This window comes from Eleutherodactylus coqui, chromosome 6, assembly GCF_035609145.1.
Source record: "Eleutherodactylus coqui strain aEleCoq1 chromosome 6, aEleCoq1.hap1, whole genome shotgun sequence".
NCBI classification, from domain to species: Eukaryota; Metazoa; Chordata; class Amphibia; order Anura; family Eleutherodactylidae; genus Eleutherodactylus; species Eleutherodactylus coqui.
In genome coordinates this window covers 190,420,592-190,441,335 of record NC_089842.1, presented here as the reverse complement: position 1 = coordinate 190,441,335, position 20,744 = coordinate 190,420,592, and the positions used below count along the sequence as shown (strand labels likewise).

General features: G+C 45.8%; 1 protein-coding gene across 2 annotated transcripts in view; it reads right to left on the bottom strand.

The window, feature by feature from the left end:
- Positions 1 to 20,744, bottom strand: part of AVEN (apoptosis and caspase activation inhibitor) — a 639,800-nt gene that overhangs the window by 6,100 nt on the left and 612,956 nt on the right. The window lies entirely within an intron of this gene.

Genomic DNA, 20,744 nt, shown 5'->3' with positions numbered 1-20,744 from the left:
TCATAAAGATGAACAAAGCCTGGATTTCCCCAGACTTCTTTTCTCCACCAGCGGACAGCAGCGGTACCTAAACAATAGGTAGGCTGCACCGGCGGATGGAAGCATCGTTGTCTATCACCATAAAAAATGGGGACCTTTTAGCTTCATCAATCTGTGTATTATATTCATCCTCCTCCTCCTGCTCCTCCTCCTTGTGAGGGTATATGTATATATTGCCATATGTTTTTTATGCTTTTATACCTGTATGCAAGTTCTATTCAAAGTTAAAATGAGAAAAACTTATATGTCGCCTTACATCAGATATTCCAAAAGTTTGCAAGGCTGAGAGAGAGATGTGTCCAGAAATTCAGAGATAATACAGAGCCGAACACGAAGGCCGCGTGCTTGGCTATTTTCCCAGAGGCGCCGTATCAAGATAACGACTGTTCAACTACGTATATAACTTTCACTGTCTCAGGCCGGACATCCGGACTTTACATATATGGTTATGCAGTGAATTTGAGCCAATGAGCCCATCACCCATTCCTAGTTATGAGACCAAAGGGTATAAGATCCCATGTAATCTGTAATAAAGTGCGCAGTCATGTCCCCGTGTGAGGAACTATACCAGACCTCCGTGTGTGGGGTCTCTTCTTTACCGCCGGCAGCGGGGCATTGGGGTGGGCCTGATTGGTGCTGTACGCAGAAATTACCCTGACAATGGCGCCCGAAAGTGGAATGGTAAAACCGGAGCCGTGAAGCGCAATCCACCCGGATCCACGCTACGGGGAAGCCGTCCTGCTGCAAACCGAGCCTGATCAACTCACAGAACTCCAGGTAAGATCAGCATATATTTATGTTGTGTTTTACGCTGAGAGTCTTGCAGCGGGAGGGACTATCTGTGTTTTGTGACCGGACGGGTTGGGTTAAGAGTTCTACACGGTAACTCGGGTTTGCCGTCACGGACTACTGACCGTGGATATGCGCACCAATCGCTCACCCAGGAACTAGTCTGTAGTCTATTTGTACTTTGAAGTCCGTAGCGTTTTAACGATAGTGAAGGTTGTTTGTTGTATCTGCAGAATTTTTTTTTCTTCTTTTGCTTTTCATTTGGTCTCACAGACGAAGGAACCCTCTGTTTTGGTTTATTTAGTTGTTGATGGTTTAGCTGAGAGGGATGCACTCTGTGAGACAGGTCCCATAGACGAAGGAACCCTCGGTTTTAGTTTAGTTAGTTGTTAATGGTTTAGCTGAGGAGGAGATGCACTCTATGAGATAGGTCTCATAGAAGAAGAGACCCTCGGTTTTGGTTTAGTTAGTTGTTGATGGTTTAGCTGAGGAGAGGGATGCACTCTATGGGACTGGTTCCATAGAAGAAGATGCCTTCGGTTGTTTTGCCATATATAAGGGGCTAACAATTCGGGTCAGAAGGATGCACTCTATGGAGCGTGTTATTATTATTGTTGTTGTTGTTCTAATATGCGTAAGACCTTATTAAAGAAGACGGAGCCCTTTATGGGCCGCCGCCGTGCGGATCAATTGATGGCGGAGAGACAGTAGGAGAGACAAGAGTTCCAATCTGTAAAATGTAAGAAAACTTATGAAAATGTGTAACAAGGACCCGCACGGTAGATTACAGTATGGTGACTGGGAGGAGGTCTTTAGGACCAAGAAGGGCACCTTGAAAGACCAAGGGTTGCTAGAAAGTGCTGAAGTGAGAAGCAGAGAGACAGTCAGAGAAAGTTAAGTATGTACACATTATTTGTTTAAGAAAGTATCCGTAAGTGAAATGTTGGAAAGTACAGTAAGTGATCAAGAGGGTGTCGGGAGAGTGTCTACTGAAGGTTACATTGGCAGTTAGGTAGGGAGAAAAGTATGGGAAACAAGCAAAGTCGAGAGGAAAGTTACAAAGCATGTGATTTGTTGGCAAAGAGAGAGGAAAAGGTGTATAATACTAGATAGATATAGGTGGATATATATGTGTGTATATATGTATATATATATATGTGTGCAAATGGTTAACTGAGCTTGCTTTTAGAGGAGAAGGATTGTTTACTTGAAGCTGCAGTCTGTGTAGCTTTCCAAGGCCAAGAAGTTATTTTGCAAAGGTGGGGGCTTTCAGACTTGACTCAAACTCAGGGTCACAGAAACTAAAATACTTCAGCGTTTAATACAGCATATAATAGCTTCAGTACATAAGAAAGATAGAATGTCTCAGTCACTCAGCAAATTTTTTCCACATAATTTGTCAAAAATAGAGCTCATTCACAATCTCATCTCAATAGAATCATGTACTTTATAACATTATAGCACTCACCTCAATGTTTTTCAACTGATGTATGTTTGTTTGTCACACTTTTTGTCTGTGCATCTGTATGTACTGGTACACCTTCAATGGGGGGTGACGGGGCAGACTTGAGCGCATGGATGGATGAGAGTTAATGACCCATGTTCAGGCTGTGATGAATGTAAAATGTGTGATGCAGGTATTGACTGGGGATAAAAGTCCACCCCCCCCCCCCACCTGCCCCAATGCATAAGACTTTACTTGGTTGTGATGTGGATGCTTAGACTGTGGAGCGTAAATGAAGCTGTGAAAAAAGATGCAAGCGACCAGTATCGAAGGGGTGGAGCTAGATGATGTAAAGGACATAATGTTTCATCCCTCCTGTCCACAAGAGAGGGGGTGAGGATCTCGAGCAGCTAGTAAAAGTTTTTTTTCTCTCAAATTTGATAAGACATTGCAGGCAGGAACAGATTAATAATGAATTTGCTTAAAGGATATTACATTTCAAATATTAATAGATGTTTGTAGATTATTCTGCCCTGATGTAACTCATGTCTCTGTTATTGGTGCTAACATCTTACAGGCCTTATCTGCATCCATCAAATCTTTTTACAATGTTATACTACCTTGAAACCGGATACTCTTGTTCCAATTGAGTACCCTGGTTCAAAGGGGGGGAGGAGAAGGCATAGGTGATCTAGGTATTGCAAATCAGCCATTTTTAAATTTTTTTTGCAACAAGATTCTGATCTTTTTGAAATAGAATATCAGCATGATTGTCAGGCATTGATGCAACAAGAAAATTTAAGTTTTAAAAAGTTACTGAAAGCCCCTGTTAACAATGCATATTTTGAGTTGTTTTTTATAGATGGTACCAGGGTGATTGACGACTCAACACTGGATAGGCAGTGGTCACACAACAAGATGTCCTAAAAGCAGAAGCTCTGCCTCCGCATGTCGCAGTACAAGAAGTGGAACTAAAGGCCCTCACTGAGGCGAGTAGAGTGGCAGAAGGTAAGACGGCAAACATTTACACTGACTCCCGGTATGCATTTGGCATATCTCATGATTACGGCCCAATATGGAAGGCCAGACAGTTTTTTACCTCAGCAGGACAGCCAATAAGGAATGGTGCAGCGGTGCAGAGTCTCACGGAGGCTCTACTTCTACCTAACAAAGTGGAAAGCTCACACCAATTCCTACACCGGAGAAACAAGAGGCAATGCCATCACAGACCACACAGCAAAGGCAGCGGCCCTCAAGCTGTGGAAGAAAAGAAGAATCTGACAATAACTTTGGACTTTGACAATAACTTTGGACTTTGACAATAACTTTGGACTTTGACAATAACTTTGGACTTTGACAATAACTTTGGGCTTTGACAATAACTTTGGGCTTTGACAATAACTTTGGGCTTTGACAATAACTTTGGGCTTTGACAATAACTTTGGGCTTTGACAATAACTTTGGGCTTTGACAATAACTTTGGGCTTTGACAATAACTTTGGGCTTTGACAATAACTTTGGGCTTTGACAATAACTTTGGGCTTTGACAATAACTTTGGGCTTTGACAATAACTTTGGACTTTGACAATAACTTTGGACTTTGACAATAACTTTGGACTTTGACAATAACTTTGGACTTTGACAATAACTTTGGACTTTGACAATAACTTTGGGCTTTGACAATAACTTCGGACTTTGACAATAACTTTGGACTTTGACAATAACTTTGGACTTTGACAATAACTTTGGACTTTGACAATAACTTTGGACTTTGACAATAACTTTGGACTTTGACAATAACTTCGGACTTTGACAATAACTTCGGACTTTGACAATAACTTTGGACTTTGACAATAACTTTGGACTTTGACAATAACTTTGGACTTTGACAATAACTTTGGACTTTGACAATAGCTTTGGACTTTGACAATAGCTTTGGACTTTGACAATAGCTTTGGACTTTTACAATAGCTTTGGACTTTGACAATAGCTTTGGACTTTGACAATAACTTTGGACTTTGACAATAGCTTTGGACTTTGACAATAGCTTTGGACTTTTACAATAGCTTTGGACTTTGACAATAGCTTTGGACTTTGACAATAGCTTTGGACTTTGACAATAACTTTGGACTTTGACAATAACTTTGATATGCTAAAGACTTTACAGTTACAAGCCAGCAAGGAAGAAAAGGAAAAATGGACTAAAAAGGGACAGCGTATGGTGAACAGCCAACAGCACTTGCCTACCACAGTCCCTGTGCCCCATGATGGCCCAGCTGATGCACAGAAAGACGCACCTCTCAAAGCAGCAATGATGTCAACGCTTGAACGAGGACGGGTGGCTCCTGGGTTTTCTGTAGCTGCTGCATCATCATTTATCCAATTTTGCATGATCTTTGCCGTAAGCAACAGGGCAGAAGTAAATTTGCACACTTGCCTAGACCACTCTACCCATTTCAGGGATTGCAAATTGGCTACACTCAGCTCCCACTTGTTGGGAAGCATGAATATGTGCTTGTTGTTGTTTATTTCTTTTCAGGTTGGAGAGACCTACTCTGTTACCAAAGTAAATAAGCAGGTAACCGCACAGAAGCTCATGAATGAGGTAATCTGCAGATATGGGGCATCGGAAGTGATTGAGTCAAACAAAGGTACACACTTCACAGGTGAAATAATGCAATACATCACGTCTGCAAAACGGGCAAATCTTGAATTGAGTGTCTTCCAGTAGATTTTCTTTTTCTCCAGAGGGTACATGCCTCAGTAGCAGAGTTTGGGGAATGATTTTCTTGTTAATTTTGTCATAGGCCTCTCCAAGGAATTGTCAATAATGCATTCTGCAGTCTCTGCTTTTCTCCCAGGTCCTACAGATGAGTGTCACAATCTGATAGGGTCTATGTAAAAAAGTTTGAGAGAGAAACCCTGTTTGAATGTCCCTACCAGATGTTGCTCACCACCCCAACTGCAGTCAAGCTCGAAGGAAAGCCCACTTGGATCCACACTTCGCACTGAAAGAACTCATGATCCTGCATATCCTTTACATGCTATAATGTGGTACAATTCCTCTAACACCCACCTTTGACTACTGTACACTAGCCCCCTGTTTCAGAACAAATTAATACAATCAAATGTGCAATATGAAGACTACACTGAGGGTGAGAATCCAACACTGCATCGTGCTAAGAGGGAAGTTGACGCTCCAGGTGGTAACTTTGATCCACATGTACACATAGATGCAATATGAGTGCCAAGGGGGGTGCCAGATGAATTTAATTCTAGAGATCAGGTTAAAGCAGGTTTTGAGTCCTTATTTGCTATTGTCACTGTTAATAATAATGTAGATTGGATGAATTATATCTATTACAATCAGCAGAGGTTTGTAAACTACACCAGCGATGCTTTGCAAGGGTTAGCTGACCAGTTAGGGCCCACTGCATCCATGGCGTTCCAAAATAGAGTGGCCCTGGATATGATTTTACCAGAAAGAGGTGGGGTATGTAACTTCCTGTATGTGTATTATCCCTTTGATCAAAAAGAGTATGAGTAAGGGACTGGATAATGTGACACCAAAATTTCCCTTGTTTGAAAAAAGATGAAGAGCCAGTTCCGATAATGCCAACCACGTACGTTACCAGAAGAATGGAGAAATGTACTAGTACCGCGCCTACCCCGATCTTCTAAGATGGATTGTCAGTGGAATTCCCATTTGCCTAGGGATAGTGCAGAAGACCTTAGGTTCGAGCGAGGGCACACCCTGTGGGGTGTTAACTTGTACAGATAGAGGGTATGGATGCCCGGAAATGAGCCCAGGGAATCCATGGCCTCCTTCTGAGGTGAGGTAGGGATCCCCCCTCCTAGGAGTAGGGACTTACGGGCAGTGGGGAAACCCTGACGCAAGAGAGAGGCGACCGAGGAAGAGTGCAAGGTCTGGTGCTTGATCTCCATATAAGTTTTTAGGGGGGTTTGTGAGGGTATATGTATATATTGCCATATGTTTTTTATGCTTTTATACCTGTATGCAAGTTCTATTCAAAGTTAAAATGAGAAAAACTTATATGTCGCCTTACATCAGATATTCCAAACGTTTGCAAGGCTGAGAGAGAGAGATGTGTCCAGAAATTCAGAGATAATACAGAGCCGAACACGAAGGCCGCGTGCTCTGCTGTTTTCCCAGAGGCGCCGTATCAAGATAACGACTGTTCAACTACGTATATAACTTTCACTGTCTCAGGCCGGACATCCGGACATTACATATATGGTTATGCGGTGAATTTGAGCCAATGAGCCCATCACCCATTCCTAGTTATGAGACCAAAGGGTATAAGATCCCATGTAATCTGTAATAAAGTGCGCAGTCATGTCCCCATGTGAGGAACTATACCAGACCTCCGTGTGTGGTGTCTCTTCTTTACCGCCGGCAGCGGGGCATTGGGGTGGGCCTGATTGGTGCTGTACGCAGAAATTACCCTGACATCCTGAAACCTCACGTAATCACACGGAACGGGCAATTTTTCTTAGGCCCACAAGGCTCAGTCATATTACTTTTGTAAACAATGTTTATACGTTTCAATTCTCATTAAAGCGTTGAAACTTGCACCTGAACCAATTTTTATTTTAACTGGGCTGCCTCCAGGCCTAGTTACAAATTAAGCCACAGTAACCAAAGCGATAAATGGGTTTCACCTGCCCTCTTGGTTGGGCATGGGCAATTTTTCTGAGGTACATTAGTACTGTTGGTACACCAATTTTTTTGGGCCCTCGCCTACAGTGTAATCCTAGTAATTTTTATGGGCTTCGCCTGCACTCATGGTACAGCAAGGTGTGTGGGGTTGGCCTACACTTTTGCTACATAAATGTAACTGGGGCCTTGTCTATACGGCAACTACTGAAATGTGAAAGACTGTTATCTCCCTAAACTGCTGCAACGGGAATGTTACTGTGGCCTGTCTTGACTGCTACTACTACTGAAATGGAACTAATACTGTGCTCCCCCTATACTGCTGCTTCGGAATTGTTACTGGGGCCTGTCTTGACTGCTACTATTACTGAAATGGAACTAAGACTGTGCTCCCCCTATACTGCTGCTAGTGATATGTTACTGGGGCCTGTCTAGACTGCTACTACTACTGAAATGGAACTAATACTGTAGCAGCAGTATAGTGGGAGCAGTGATATGTTACTGGGGCCTGTCTAGACTGCTACTACTACTGAAATGGAACTAATACTGTGCTCCCCCTATACTGCTGCTAGTGATATGTTACTGGGGCCTGTCTAGACTGCAACTACTACTGAAATGGAACGAATACTGTGCTCCCCCTATACTGCTGCTAGTGATATGTTACTGGGGCCTGTCTAGACTGCTACTACTACTGAAATGGAACTAGTACTGTGCTCCCCATATACTGCTGCTTCGGAATTGTTACTGGGGCCTGTCTTGACTGCTACTACTACTGAAATGGAACTAATACTGTGCTCCCCCTATACTGCTGCTAGTGATATGTTACTGGGGCCTGTCTAGACTGCTACTACTACTGAAATGGAACTAGTACTGTGCTCCCCATATACTGCTGCTTCGGAATTGTTACTGGGGCCTGTCTTGACTGCTACTACTACTGAAATGGAACTAATACTGTGCTCCCCCTATACTGCTGCTAGTGATATGTTACTGGGGCCTGTCTAGACTGCAACTACTACTGAAATGGAACTAGTACTGTGCTCCCCCTATACTGCTGCTTCGGAATTGTTACTGGGGCCTGTCTGACTGCTACTACTACTGAAATGGAACTAATACTGTTCTCCCCCTATACTGCTGCTTCGGAATTGTTACTGGGGCCTGTCTTGACTGCTACTACTACTGAAATGGGCAGTTGGGCAGCATGTTACCCAGGAGAAGTGGCAGCAGAGTGTCATGTAGGCAGTGATTGTGCTTTGTTGGAGGTAGTGTGGTGCTTAGCTAAGGTATGCCTTGCTAATGAGGGTTTTTCAGAAGTAAAAATTGTTGGGAGGGGGGGGGGCACTCTTGCCGCTATTGTGGCTTAATAGTGGGACCTGGGAACTTGAGATGCAGCCCAACATGTAGCGCCTCGCCTGCCCTATCCGTTTCTGTGTCGTTCCCATCACTTTCTTGAATTTCCCAGATTTTCACAAATGAAAACCTTAGCGGAGCATAGGTCCCATACAAAAATGCTCGGGTCGCCCATTGACTTCAATGGGGTTCGTTACTCGAAACGAATCCTCGAGCATCGCAGGAAGTTCGACTCGAGTAACGAGCACCCGAGCATTTTGGTGCTCGCTCATCTCTACTACTTAGGTGTTTAAAGTGGTTGTCTGAGTTGGATGTTGTTGGTAAAACCACTGTAAAATGCAACAACATAACAAATGGCATATCCTCACCTCTCCCTGCTGTGTCCCAAACCGCAGTTACGGGTCTCCTGCCAGACATCCTCTTTGCAGGCTGCTCCAGCCTGTTTACGGGATGTTACAAATGCTGTAGCCAATGGTAGAGCTCAGAGTTCGATGGATGAGCTTGGTTACTGGCTGCAGCGCCTGTGATGTCCTGTAAACGGGGTGGGACGGCAGCATGTAAATAAGCAAAGACAAGGACCAAATAGGGGCTCAGGGCACAGCGGGGAGAGGCAATTATATTGCATTTGTTATGTTATGCATTTTACAGGGGTTTTACTGAAAACATACAACTCAGACATCCCCTTTAAGTAGATCTGGCTGATGAAAGGGGGAGTAAATACAGACTGTTCCTTCCAGGTCACTTTTAATGCACTCACTTTTGTGATTCATAGTAATTTACTGTCTTAAAGGGACAGTGTGAGATTAGAAAAACATGGCCGCTTCCTTCCAAAAACCGCACCACTCTTATCCATGGACTGTGCATAATATTGCAGCCCTAATCAAAGAGCTGGTTCTGCGACCCAAAATTTTGCTTAGGTTAAATTCACATTTTCCTGGGCACAACTTCCATTAGACGGTGCATGGACACATATCCGTTTGACAGTGGACATTGCATGTTGAACTGTTGTCCATTACATGGATAAAACCAGTACATGCTGCAATTGCTTTTAAATTTTAAGTCGATGGGTTCATGTGCTGCCAGTTGCAAACACAGACAAAAAAATATGACGTGTGAATAAGCCCTTACTCTTTTCTCACCCCTACAGTATGTCTCCACTAGGTCCTGCTCCTCATTCCCTGGTTGAATGGGCAGTACAGAGCTAGAGATGAGCGAGCACCAAAATGCTCGGGTGCTCGTTACTCGGGACGAAATTATCGCGATGCTCGAGGGTTCGTTTCGAGTAACGAACCCCATTGAAGTCAATGGGCGACTGGAGCATTTTTGTATATCGCCGATGCTCGCTAAGGTTTCCATTTGTGAAAATCGGGGCAATTCAAGAAAGTGATGGGAACGACACAGCAACGGATAGGGCAGGCGAGGGGCTACAAGTTGGGCTGCATCTCAAGTTCCCAGGTCCCACTATTAAGCCACAATAGCGGCAAGAGTGCCCCCCCCCTCCCAACAATTTTTACTTCTGAAAAGCCCTCATTAGCAATGCATACCTTAGCTAAGCACCACACTACCTCCAACAAAGCACAATCACTGCCTGCATGACACTCCGCTGCCACTTCTCCTGGGTTACATGCTGCCCAACCCCCCCTGCACGACCCAGTGTCCACAGCGCACACCAAATTGTCCCTGCGCAGCCTTCAGCTGCCCTCATGACACGCCACACTCATGTCTATTTATAAGTGCGTCTGCCATGAGGAGGAACCGCAGGCACACACTGCAGAGGGTTGGCACAGCTAGGCAGCGACCCTCTTTAAAAGGGGCAGGGCGATAGCCCACAATGCTGTACAGAAGCAATGAGAAATATAATCCTGTGCCACCGCCATCAGGAGCTGCACACGTGGGCATAGCAATGGGGAACCTATGTGCCACACACTATTCATTCTGCCAAGGTGTCTGCATGCCCCAGTCAGACCGCGGTTTTTTATAAATAGTCACAGGCAGGTACAACTCCGCAATGGGATTTCCGTGTGCACCCACAGCATGGGTGGCTCCCTGGAACCCACCGGCTGTACATTAATGTATCCCATTGCAGTGCCCATCACAGCTGAGGTAACGTCCGATTAAATGCAGGTGGTCTTCGGCCCACACTGCATGCCCCAACCTGACCGGGCTTTTTAATTCATAGACACAGGCAGGTACAACTCCCTATTGTGTAGTCCCTGTGGACCGACAGCATGGGTGGGTGCCAGGAAGCCACCGGCGGCACATAAATATATCCCATAGCATTGCCCATCACAGCTGAGGTAATGTCATGTTAAATGCAGGTGGGCTTCAGCCCACACTGCATGCCCCAGTCAGACTGGGGTTCATTAGAAGTGGACACATGTAGTTACAACTTCGTGTGGACCGACAGCATGGGTGGCTCCCTGGAACCCACCGGCGGTACATAAATATATCCCATTGCAGTGCCCAGCACAGCTGATGTAGCGTCAGCTGTAATGCAGGTGGGCAAAAAATTAATTGGATTACACTGTAGGCGAGGGCCCCAAAAAATTGGTGTACCAACAGTACTAATGTACCTCAGAAAAATTGGCCATGCCCAACCAAGAGGGCAGGTGAAACCCATTAATCGCTTTGGTTAATGTGGCTTAATTGGTAACTAGGCTTGGAGGCAGCCCAGTTAAAATAAAAATTGGTTCAGGTGCAAGTTTCAACGCTTTAATGAGCATTGAAACGTATAAAAATTGTTTACAAAAATTATATGACTGAGCCTTGTGGGCCTAAGAAAAATTGCCCGTTCGGCGTGATTACGTGAGGTTTCAGGAGGAGGAGGAGGAGGAGGAATATTATACACAGATTGATGAAGCTAAAAGGTCCACGTTTTTGATGGTGATAGAGAACGATGCTTCCATCCGCGGGTGCAGCCTACGTATTGCTTAGGTATCGCTGCTGTCCGCTGGTGAAGAAGAGAAGTCTGGGGAAATCCAGGCTTTGTGCATCTTGATGAGTGTAAGCCTGTCGGCACTGTCGGTTGACAGGCGGGTACGCTTATCCGTGATGATTCCCCCAGCCGCACTAAACACCCTCTCTGACAAGACGCTAGCCGCAGGACAAGCAAGCACCTCCAGGGCATACAGCGCAAGTTCAGGCCACGTGTCCAGCTTCGACACCCAGTAGTTGTAGGGGGCAGAGGCGTCACCGAGGACGGTCGTGCGATCGGCTACGTACTCCCTCACCATCCTTTTACAGTGCTCCCGCCAACTCAGCCTTGACTGGGGAGCGGTGACACAGTCTTGCTGGGGAGCCATAAAGCTGGCAAAGGCCTTGGAGAATGTTCCCCTGCCTGCGCTTTACATGCTGCCTGATCTCTGCGCCTCCCCTGCTACCTTGCCCTCGGAACTGCGCCTTCTGCCACTAGCGCTGTCGGATGGGAAGTTTACCATCAGTTTGTCCACCAGCGCCCTGTGGTATAGCATCATTCTCGAACCCCTTTCCTCTTCGGGAATGAGAGTGGAAAGGTTCTCCTTATACTGTGGGTCGAGCAGTGTGTACACCCAGTAATCCGTAGTGGCCAGAATGCGTGTAATGCGAGGGTCACGAGAAAGGCTTCCTAACATGAACTCAGCCATGTGTGCCAGGGTACCTGTACGCAACACATGGCTGTCCTCACTAGGAAGATCACTTTCAGGATCCTCCTCCTCCTCTTCCTCCTCCGGCCATACACGCTGAAAGGATGACAGGCAAGCAGCATGTGTACCCTCAGCAGTGGGCCAAGCTGTCTCTTCCCCCTCCTCCTCATGCTCCTCCCCCTCCTCCTCCTCCTCAACGTGCTGAGATATAGACATGAGGGTGCTCTGACTATCCAGCGACATACTGTCTTCCCACGCCTCCGTTTCTGAGTGCAAAGCGTCTGCCTTTATGCTTTGCAGGGAACTTCTCAAGAGGCATAGCAGAGGAATGGTGACGCTAATGATTGCAGCATCCCCGCTCAGCATCTGGGTAGACTCCTCAAAGTTTCCAAGGACCTGGCAGATGTCTGCCAACCAGGCCCACTCTTCTGTAAAGAATTGAGGAGGCTGACTCCCACTACGCCGCCCATGTTGGAGATGGTATTCCACTATAGCTCTACGCTGCTCATAGAGCCTGGCCAACATGTGGAGCGTAGAGTTCCACCGTGTGGGCACGTCGCACAGCAGTCGGTGCACTGGCAGATTAATCCGATGTTGCAGGGTCCGCAGGGTGGCAGCGTCCGTCTTGGAGTTGCGGAAATGTGCGCTGACCCGGCGCACCTTTCCGAGCAGGTATGACAAGTGTGGGTAGCTTTTCAGAAAGCGCTGAACCACCAAATTAAAGACATGGGCCAGGCATGGCACGTGCGTGAGGCTGCCGAGCTGCAGGTTACGGCCGTTGTCACACACGACCATGCCCGGTTGGAGGCTCAGCGGCGCAAGCCAGCGGTCGGTCTGCTCTGTCAGACCCTGCAGGTTGCATTGGAGGAGGAGGGTGGTTTAGTGGAGGTAGCATACACCGCCACAGATACCAGCACCGAGCTTGGGCCCGCAATTCTGGGGGTGGGTAGGACGTGAGCGGTCCCAGGCTCTGACTCGGTCCCAGCCTCCACTAAATTCACCCAATGTGCCGTCAGGGAGATATAGTGGCCCTGCCCGCCTGTGCTTGTCCACGTGTCCGTTGTTAAGTGGACCTTGGCAGTAACCGCGTTGGTGAGGGCGCGTACAATGTTGTGGGAGACGTGGTCGTGCAAGCCTGGGACGACACATCGGGAAAAGTAGTGGCAACTGGGAACCGAGTAGCGCGGGGCCGCCGCCGCCATCATGCTTTTGAAAGCCTCCGTTTCCACAAGCCTATACGGCAGCATCTCCAGGCTGATCAATTTGGCAATGTGCACGTTTAACGCTTGAGCGTGCGGGTGCGTGGCGGCGTACTTGCGCTCAAACAGTGGCGCTAGCGACGTCTGGACGCTGCGCTGAGAGACATTGCTGGATGGGGCCGAGGACAGCGGAGGTGAGGGTGTGGGTGCAGGCCAAGAGACGGTAGTGCCTGTGTCCTCAGAGGGGGGTTGGATCTCAGTGGCAGGTTGGGGCACAGGGGGAGAGCCAGTGGTGCAAACCGGAGGCGGTGAACGGCCTTCGTCCCACCTTGTGGGGTGCTTTGCCATCATATGCCTGCGCATGCTGGTGGTGGTGGCTCCCCAGCTGATCTTGGCGCGACAAAGGTTGCACACCACTGTTCGTCGGTCGTCAGGCGTCTCTGTGAAAAACTGCCACACCGTAGAGCACCTTGACCTCTGCAGGGTGGCATGGCGCGAGGGGGCGCTTTGGGAAACAGTTGGTGGATTATTTGGTCTGGCCCTGCCTTTACCCCTGGCCACCGCACTGGCTCGGCCTGTGCCCACACCCTGACTTGGGCCTCCGCGTCCTCGCCCGCGTCCACGTCCTCTAGGCCTACCCCTACCCCTCAGCATGGTGTATTACCAGTAGTGCAGAAACAGAACGCTGTAATTAAATGTGCCGCTTATTGGCCTGTGGTTGGAGGCTGACTTCGCTTACTGAACGCACAGCAGAGCCAGGAAATAATTTTGCGCAAGCCTGCTGTAACACTTAGCTGGCTGCATATGAATTAGGAGGACAACTACACCCAGCACAGACCCAGTACACTGAGGACAGTCACAGGCAGCCCAAATAGATTTTTTTCCCCAAATGTTTTTGGAAAGGCCCACTGCCTATATACACTAAATATGTCTTCTGTCCCTGCCTCACCACTACTGGCCCTGGAGTATGTAAAATAACTGCAGACTGTTGCACTGTGGACTGGAATACAGCGGTGATGTAACAGCCAACACAGAGCCAGGAAATAATTTTGCGCAAGCCTGCTGTAACACTTAGCTGGCTGCGTATGAATTAGGAGGACAACTACACCCAGCACAGACCCAGTACACTGAGGACAGTCACAGTCAGCCCAAATAGATTTTTTTTCCAAAATGTTTTTGGAAAGGCCCACTGCCTATATTCAATAAATATATGTCTTCTGTCCCGGCCTCACCACCACTACTGGCCCTGGACTATGTATAATTACTGCAGGGCGCAATGCCTGGCACGGCCGATATACAAAAAAAAAAAAAAGTGCAACACTGCAAAAAGCAGCCTCCACACTACTGCACACGGTTAGATGTGGCCCTAAGAAGGACCGTTGGGGTTCTTGAAGCCTAAAATACTCCTAACGCTCTCCCTATAGCAGCTCCGGCACCAGCAGCACTGTCCCTGATCTCTGTCAGAATAAATCTGTGGCGAGCCGCGGGAGGGGCCGATTTATATACTCGGGTGACACCTGATCTCGCCAGCCACTCACTGCAGGGAGGTGGTATAGGGCTTGAACGTCGCAGGGGAAAGTTGTAATGCCTTCCCTGTCTTTCTATTGGCCAGAAAAGCGCGCTAACGTCTCAGAGATGAAAGTGAAAGTAACTCGAACATCGCGTGGTACTCGTCACGAGTAACGAGCATCTCGAACACGCTAATACTCGAACGAGTATCAAGCTTGGACGAGTACGTTCGCTCATCTCTATACAGAGCCCTTCCTTCACATAAATAGCAAGTAGCGCTAGACATCAGAGAGCCACTTGTGTCCGCAAGCTTGCAGAGGAGAAAGGGGCCTGGGCCGAGGCAAGAGCCATTGCACAGGCACAACTAGTGTGTGCTTCTGATTACCTGGCCAAACACACGGAAAACAATACAGGACACAAGCATGGCCATGGCTGCAGGACCATTTTGGTAGCTGTAACCAGGGAAAATTGCAAATGAAGAGGCACATCTATATATATAAAATTGAATGTATGTCTGTATGCGTGCGTGCGTGCGTGCGTGTCTGTTTGTCCTTTATGCGATCGCCATGAAACTTTGGGAAGTTGTTGAGTACACTCCTGGGAAGATTATAGGCATAGTAAAACTATCCTACGATAAATGGCGCGCGTGCGAGCGTCGTCGACAGTTGCGCCCCCCCCCCCAAGTAGATCGTTTGATTTCCATCACTGCCACTAATTCTCTCACTTCGCGATGTCATAGAAACTTGAAATTTGGCACGACCATTGATTATGTCATAAATAGGAAAAGTTAATGGGTCCCAACTCAATTATTCAATTCTAAGCGCCAAAGAATTAGTGTCCAAATTTTAAATACGGAATCTAATTCTCTCACTTCCCAATGTCATAGAAACTTGAAATTTGGCACGAGCCATGATTATGTCATAAATAGGAAAAGGTAATGAGTCCCAACCTGATTATTCAATTCTAAGCGCCAAAGAATTAGCGTCCAAATTTTACGTACGGAATCTAATTTTCTCGCTTCCCAATGTCATAGAAACTTGAAATTTGGCACGAGCATTGATTATGTCATAAATAGGAAACGCTAATGGGTCCCAACTCGATTATTCAATTCTATGCGCCAAAGAATTAGCGTCCAAATTTTACGTACGGAATGTAATTTTCTCACATAGAAACTTGAAATTTGGCACGGGCATTGAATATGTCATAAATAGGAAAAGCTAATGGGTCCCAACTCCATTATTCAATTCTATGCGCCAAAGAATTAGCGTCCAAATTTTACGTACGGAATGTAATTTTCTCACATAGAAACTTGAAATTTGGCACGGGCATTGAATATGTCATAAATAGGAAAAGCTAATGGGTCCCAACTCCATTATTCAATTCTATGCGCAAAAGAATTAGCGTCCAAATTTTACGTACGGAATGTCATTTTCTCACTTCCTGATATATATAAATGAATGTCTGTCTGTCTGTCCTTTATGCATTACTACACCATTCATCCAATTGCCATGAGACTTTGGGAAGTTGTTGAGTACACTCCTGGGAAGATTATAGGCATAGTACAACAATCCTACGATAGGTGGCGCGCGTGCGAACGTCGTCGACAGTTATGCCCCCCAGACAAAGTTCGTTTGATTTCCATCTCAAGCACGAAAGCAAAAGACATTACGAGCAACGGGATGCGTGTTCAACCAGAAAATGATGCATCCGCCGAACGTTTCGCAAGACAATTGCTGGATATTGAGAATGCTGAGGTAAAATGAAAGCTGTTCTGTGATTGGTTGCTATTTCTTATACTGCTGAGGTAACATGAAAGCTGTGCTGTGATTGGTGGCTACTTCTTATACTACTGAGGTTGCATGAAAGCTGTGCTGCGATTCGTTGTTATATATTATACCACTGAGGTAATATGAAAGCTGCGCTGTGATTGGTTGCTATTTTTTATATTGCTGAGGCAGAGTAAAAGTTGCGCTGTGATTGGTTATTTCTCTTACTGCTAAGGTAACATGAAAGCTGCGCTGTGATTGGTTGTTATATATTATACCACTGAGGTAACATGAAAGCTGCGCTGTGATTGGTTGTTATCTATATATATAAAATTGAATGTATGTCTGTCTGCGTGCGTGTCTGTTTGTCCTTTATGCGCTACTACACCATTCATCCGATCGCCATGAAACTTTGGGAAGTTGTTAAGTACACTCCTGGGAAGATTATAGGCATAGTACAAATATCCTACGATAAATGGCGCGCGAGCGTCGTCGAAAGTTACGCCCCCCCCCACGTAGATCGAATAAGTAAGCCACCTGCTATTGTGATGTCATCACTGATGTCATCAACATCGGACGCCCTTGAACATGCCCCAACATGTTCTATAAAGCTGCATTGTGATGTCATTAAGGCTCTATTATGACACGTACAGCTTGGAACCACTAGAGCACGCCAGCCAATTACCATTGGAGTTGGAAGTGGGTAAACAAGTACTAGGATATCTTCCTAAGAAGCCACAGCAGCCGGATAAATTGTATGTTCCACCCAACGGCTATTTTATTCAGCCCGCAAGGGGGAAGCAGCGGCCTACAAAATCTCATTGAGGTAGGTAGGTTCAGTTCTTGGAGGTTGGGGAATGCTTATGGGCAAGGCCTTATGTCTCATCCCAACTCGATTATTCAATTCTAAGCGCAAAAGAATTAGCGTCCAAATTTTATGTACGGAATTTAATTCTCTCACTTCCCAATGTTATAGAAACTTGAAATTTGGCACGAGCATTGATTATGTCATAAATAGGAAAAGTTAATGGGTCCCAACTCGATTATTCAATTCAAAGCGCCAAAGAATTAGCGTTCAAATTTTACGTACGGAATCTAATTCTCTCATTTCCTGATGTCATAGATAGATAGATAGACTGTATGCAATGACCCTGATAGATAGATAGATAGACAGTATGCAATGACACGTACAGCTTGAAACCATAAATACTAGAGCACGCCAGCCATTTACAGTCAGTCTCCATTGGAGTTGGAAGTGGGCAAACATGTACTAGGCTGTCTTCCCAAGAAGCCACAGCAGCCGGATAAATTTGATGTTCCACACAACGGCTATTTTATTCAGCCTGCAAGGGGGAAGCAGCGGCCTACAAAACCTCAGTGGTCGCTGCTGCCGTCATCTAGATATATAAAAACGAATGTATGTATGTATGTCTGTCTTCGCAGCAACGCGAATAAAATTGAATGTATGTCTGCGTGTGTGTCTGTCTGTTTGTCCTTTATGCGCTACTACACCATTCATCCGATCGCCATGAAGTTGTTGAGTACACTCCTGGGAAGTTAATAGGCATAATACAAATATTCTATGATAAATGGCGCGTGTGCGAGCGTCGTCGACAGTTACGACCCCCCCACGTAGATCGTTCGATTTCCATCATTGCCACTAATTCTCTCACTTCCCGATGTTGTAGAAATATGAAATTTGGCACGAGCATTGACTATGTCATAGATAGGAAAAGGTAATGGGTCCCAACTCGATTATTCAATTCTAAGCGCCAAAGAATTAGCGTCCAAATTTTACGTACGGAATCTAATTTTCTCGCTTCCCAATGTCATGGAAACTTGAAATTTGGCACAAGCATTGATTATGTCATAAATAGGAAAAGTTAATGGGTCCCAACTCGATTATTCAATTGTAAGCGCCAAAGAATTAGCGTCCAAATTTTACGTACGGAATGTCATTTTCTCACATAGAAACATGAAATTTGGCACGGGCATTGATTATGCCATAAATAGGAAAAGTTAATGGGTCCCAAGTCGATTATTCAATTCTAAGCGCAAAGCAATTAGCATCCAAATTTTACGTACGGAATCTAATTCTCTCACTTCCTGATATATATAAATGAATGTATGTCTGTCTGTCTGTCCTTTATGCATTACTACACCATTCATCCAATTGCCATGAGACTTTGGGAAGTTGTTGAGTGCACTCCTGGGAAGGTTACTGGCATAGTACAACTATCCTATGATAGGTGCCGCGCGTACGAGCGTCGTCAACAGTTATGCCCCCCAGACAAAGATCGTTTGATTTCCATCTCAAGCACGAAAGCAAAAGGCATTACGAGCAACGGGATGCGTGTTCAACCAGAAAATGATGCACCGCCGAACGTTTCGCAAGACAATTGCTGGATATTGAGAATGCTGAGGTAAAATGAAAGCTGTGCTGTGATTGGTTGTTATATATTATACCACTGAGGTAACAGGAAAGCTGCGCTGTGATTGGTTGCTATTTTTTATATTGCTGAGGCAGAATAAAACTTGCGCTGTGATTGGTTGTTATTTCTCTTACTGCTGAGGTAACATGAAAGCTGCGCTGTGATTGGTTGTTATATTTTATACTGCTAAGGTAACATGAAAGCTGTGCTGTGATTGGTTGTTATATATTATACCACTGAGGTAACATGAAAGCTGCGCTGTGATTGGTTGTTATCTAGATATATAAAAACGAATGAATGTCTGTCTGTCTTCGCAGTAACGCGCGACGGGTAAGCTAGTCTAGATATATAAAAACGAATGAATGTATGTCTGTCTGTCTTCGCAGCAACGCGCGACGGGTCAGCTAGTGTGGAATAAAAGAGGGAAAATCTCTTGGAAATGTTGCAAAAAAGGGCAAATACAAATATTTGCCACTGTCATATGTTAAAGGGGTATTTCCATCTGAAAGAGCCTTTTCTCTTACATAGTGAGAACACAGCTATTATTACTCTGTAACTTTAAAACTACTACACTACCCTGAGTGTTTGTGATCAGTTTGTAAGGAATGCATCTGGTTGAACCCAGAGGCCCTTTTGGCCTCCATTCAGTCGAATCTGTTGGGGATATATTTTTCTTCCATATAGAACAGTGCTGCAGACTGTGCTCTTCCATGTGGGCGCATCCTGTAGTATAATATAGCCATTAAATAAATAACATAATACTCTGTATGGCATCCAACACCGGCATCAGTTTAACGGATATGTGATGAGCTTAACAAACTGATGCCATTATAGGGTGTGGGCAATGGATTCGATTAACGAATGCCTAAGATTGGCATCCATCACAAATGTGCATTAAGCAGATGACATTACAGCCTATGTCATATCTGATATGTAATGGATGGCACTCTGTTAGGTACCAGTGACAACCTGTATTAAACGTGTACATGGGAAGCTTGTCCCAGCACCTACGTTTAACAGAAGCCATGACTATAATGTGACCAGAGCCGACTATAATCCCACACATGGACAAGTTACATATCTGCACTTGTGATGTCATTGGTTGGATAGGAAGCACCCGGCTTTGGCAAGGCCTCTTAAAAGGTCAGACATTGACTTGTAGGAAAGCCACCTACTAATAGGTGGTGCTGTAGAGGTATTGTTCAATCTCCTGCCTGCATAGGAAAAAATACAGACTGACCAGCTCACCGCTGTTATTTAGGTCTATTCAGATTTTGCAGGATCCCACTCCGACCACGTGTCCGTGGTTCATATAATACAATGATCCAGCCATCAGGTGAGATGGGAAAAAAAATTAAAATCTTTATTAATCCATATTAAAAGCAAGAGAAGTAATAGAAGAGGACAGGACACTTACGCGTTTTAGATGCTTAACACGCGTCTATAATTGTAGCACCTGATGCCATGAACAACGCATGTTAAAGGGGTTGTCTCGCGGCAAGCATCAAAATTTAACATTACCCCATTCCCCCTGTCACCCCCTGGCATAAAATAGCAAATTAAAGCGGTTTTTAAACCGCTTGCTACTCACCGATCCGCCGAAATAAGGAGTTTAAAAAATCTTCTCCCTAAGATGGCCACCGGTCCTTTCCCAGGGATGCACTGCGGTTTTCTCCCATGGTGCACCGCGGGTCTTCTCCCATGGTGCACCATGGGCTCTGTGCATTCCATTGCCGATTCCAGCCTCCTGATTGGCTGGAATCGGCACACGTGACAGGGTGGAGCTACGATAACGATGCGGTGACCAGCTCTCCGGCACGAGCGGCCCCATTCACCAGCCAGAAGACCGCACAGCGCAAGCGCGTCTAAAAAAGCAAGAAGCCAGCGAAATTAGACGGCACCATGGAGACGTGGACGC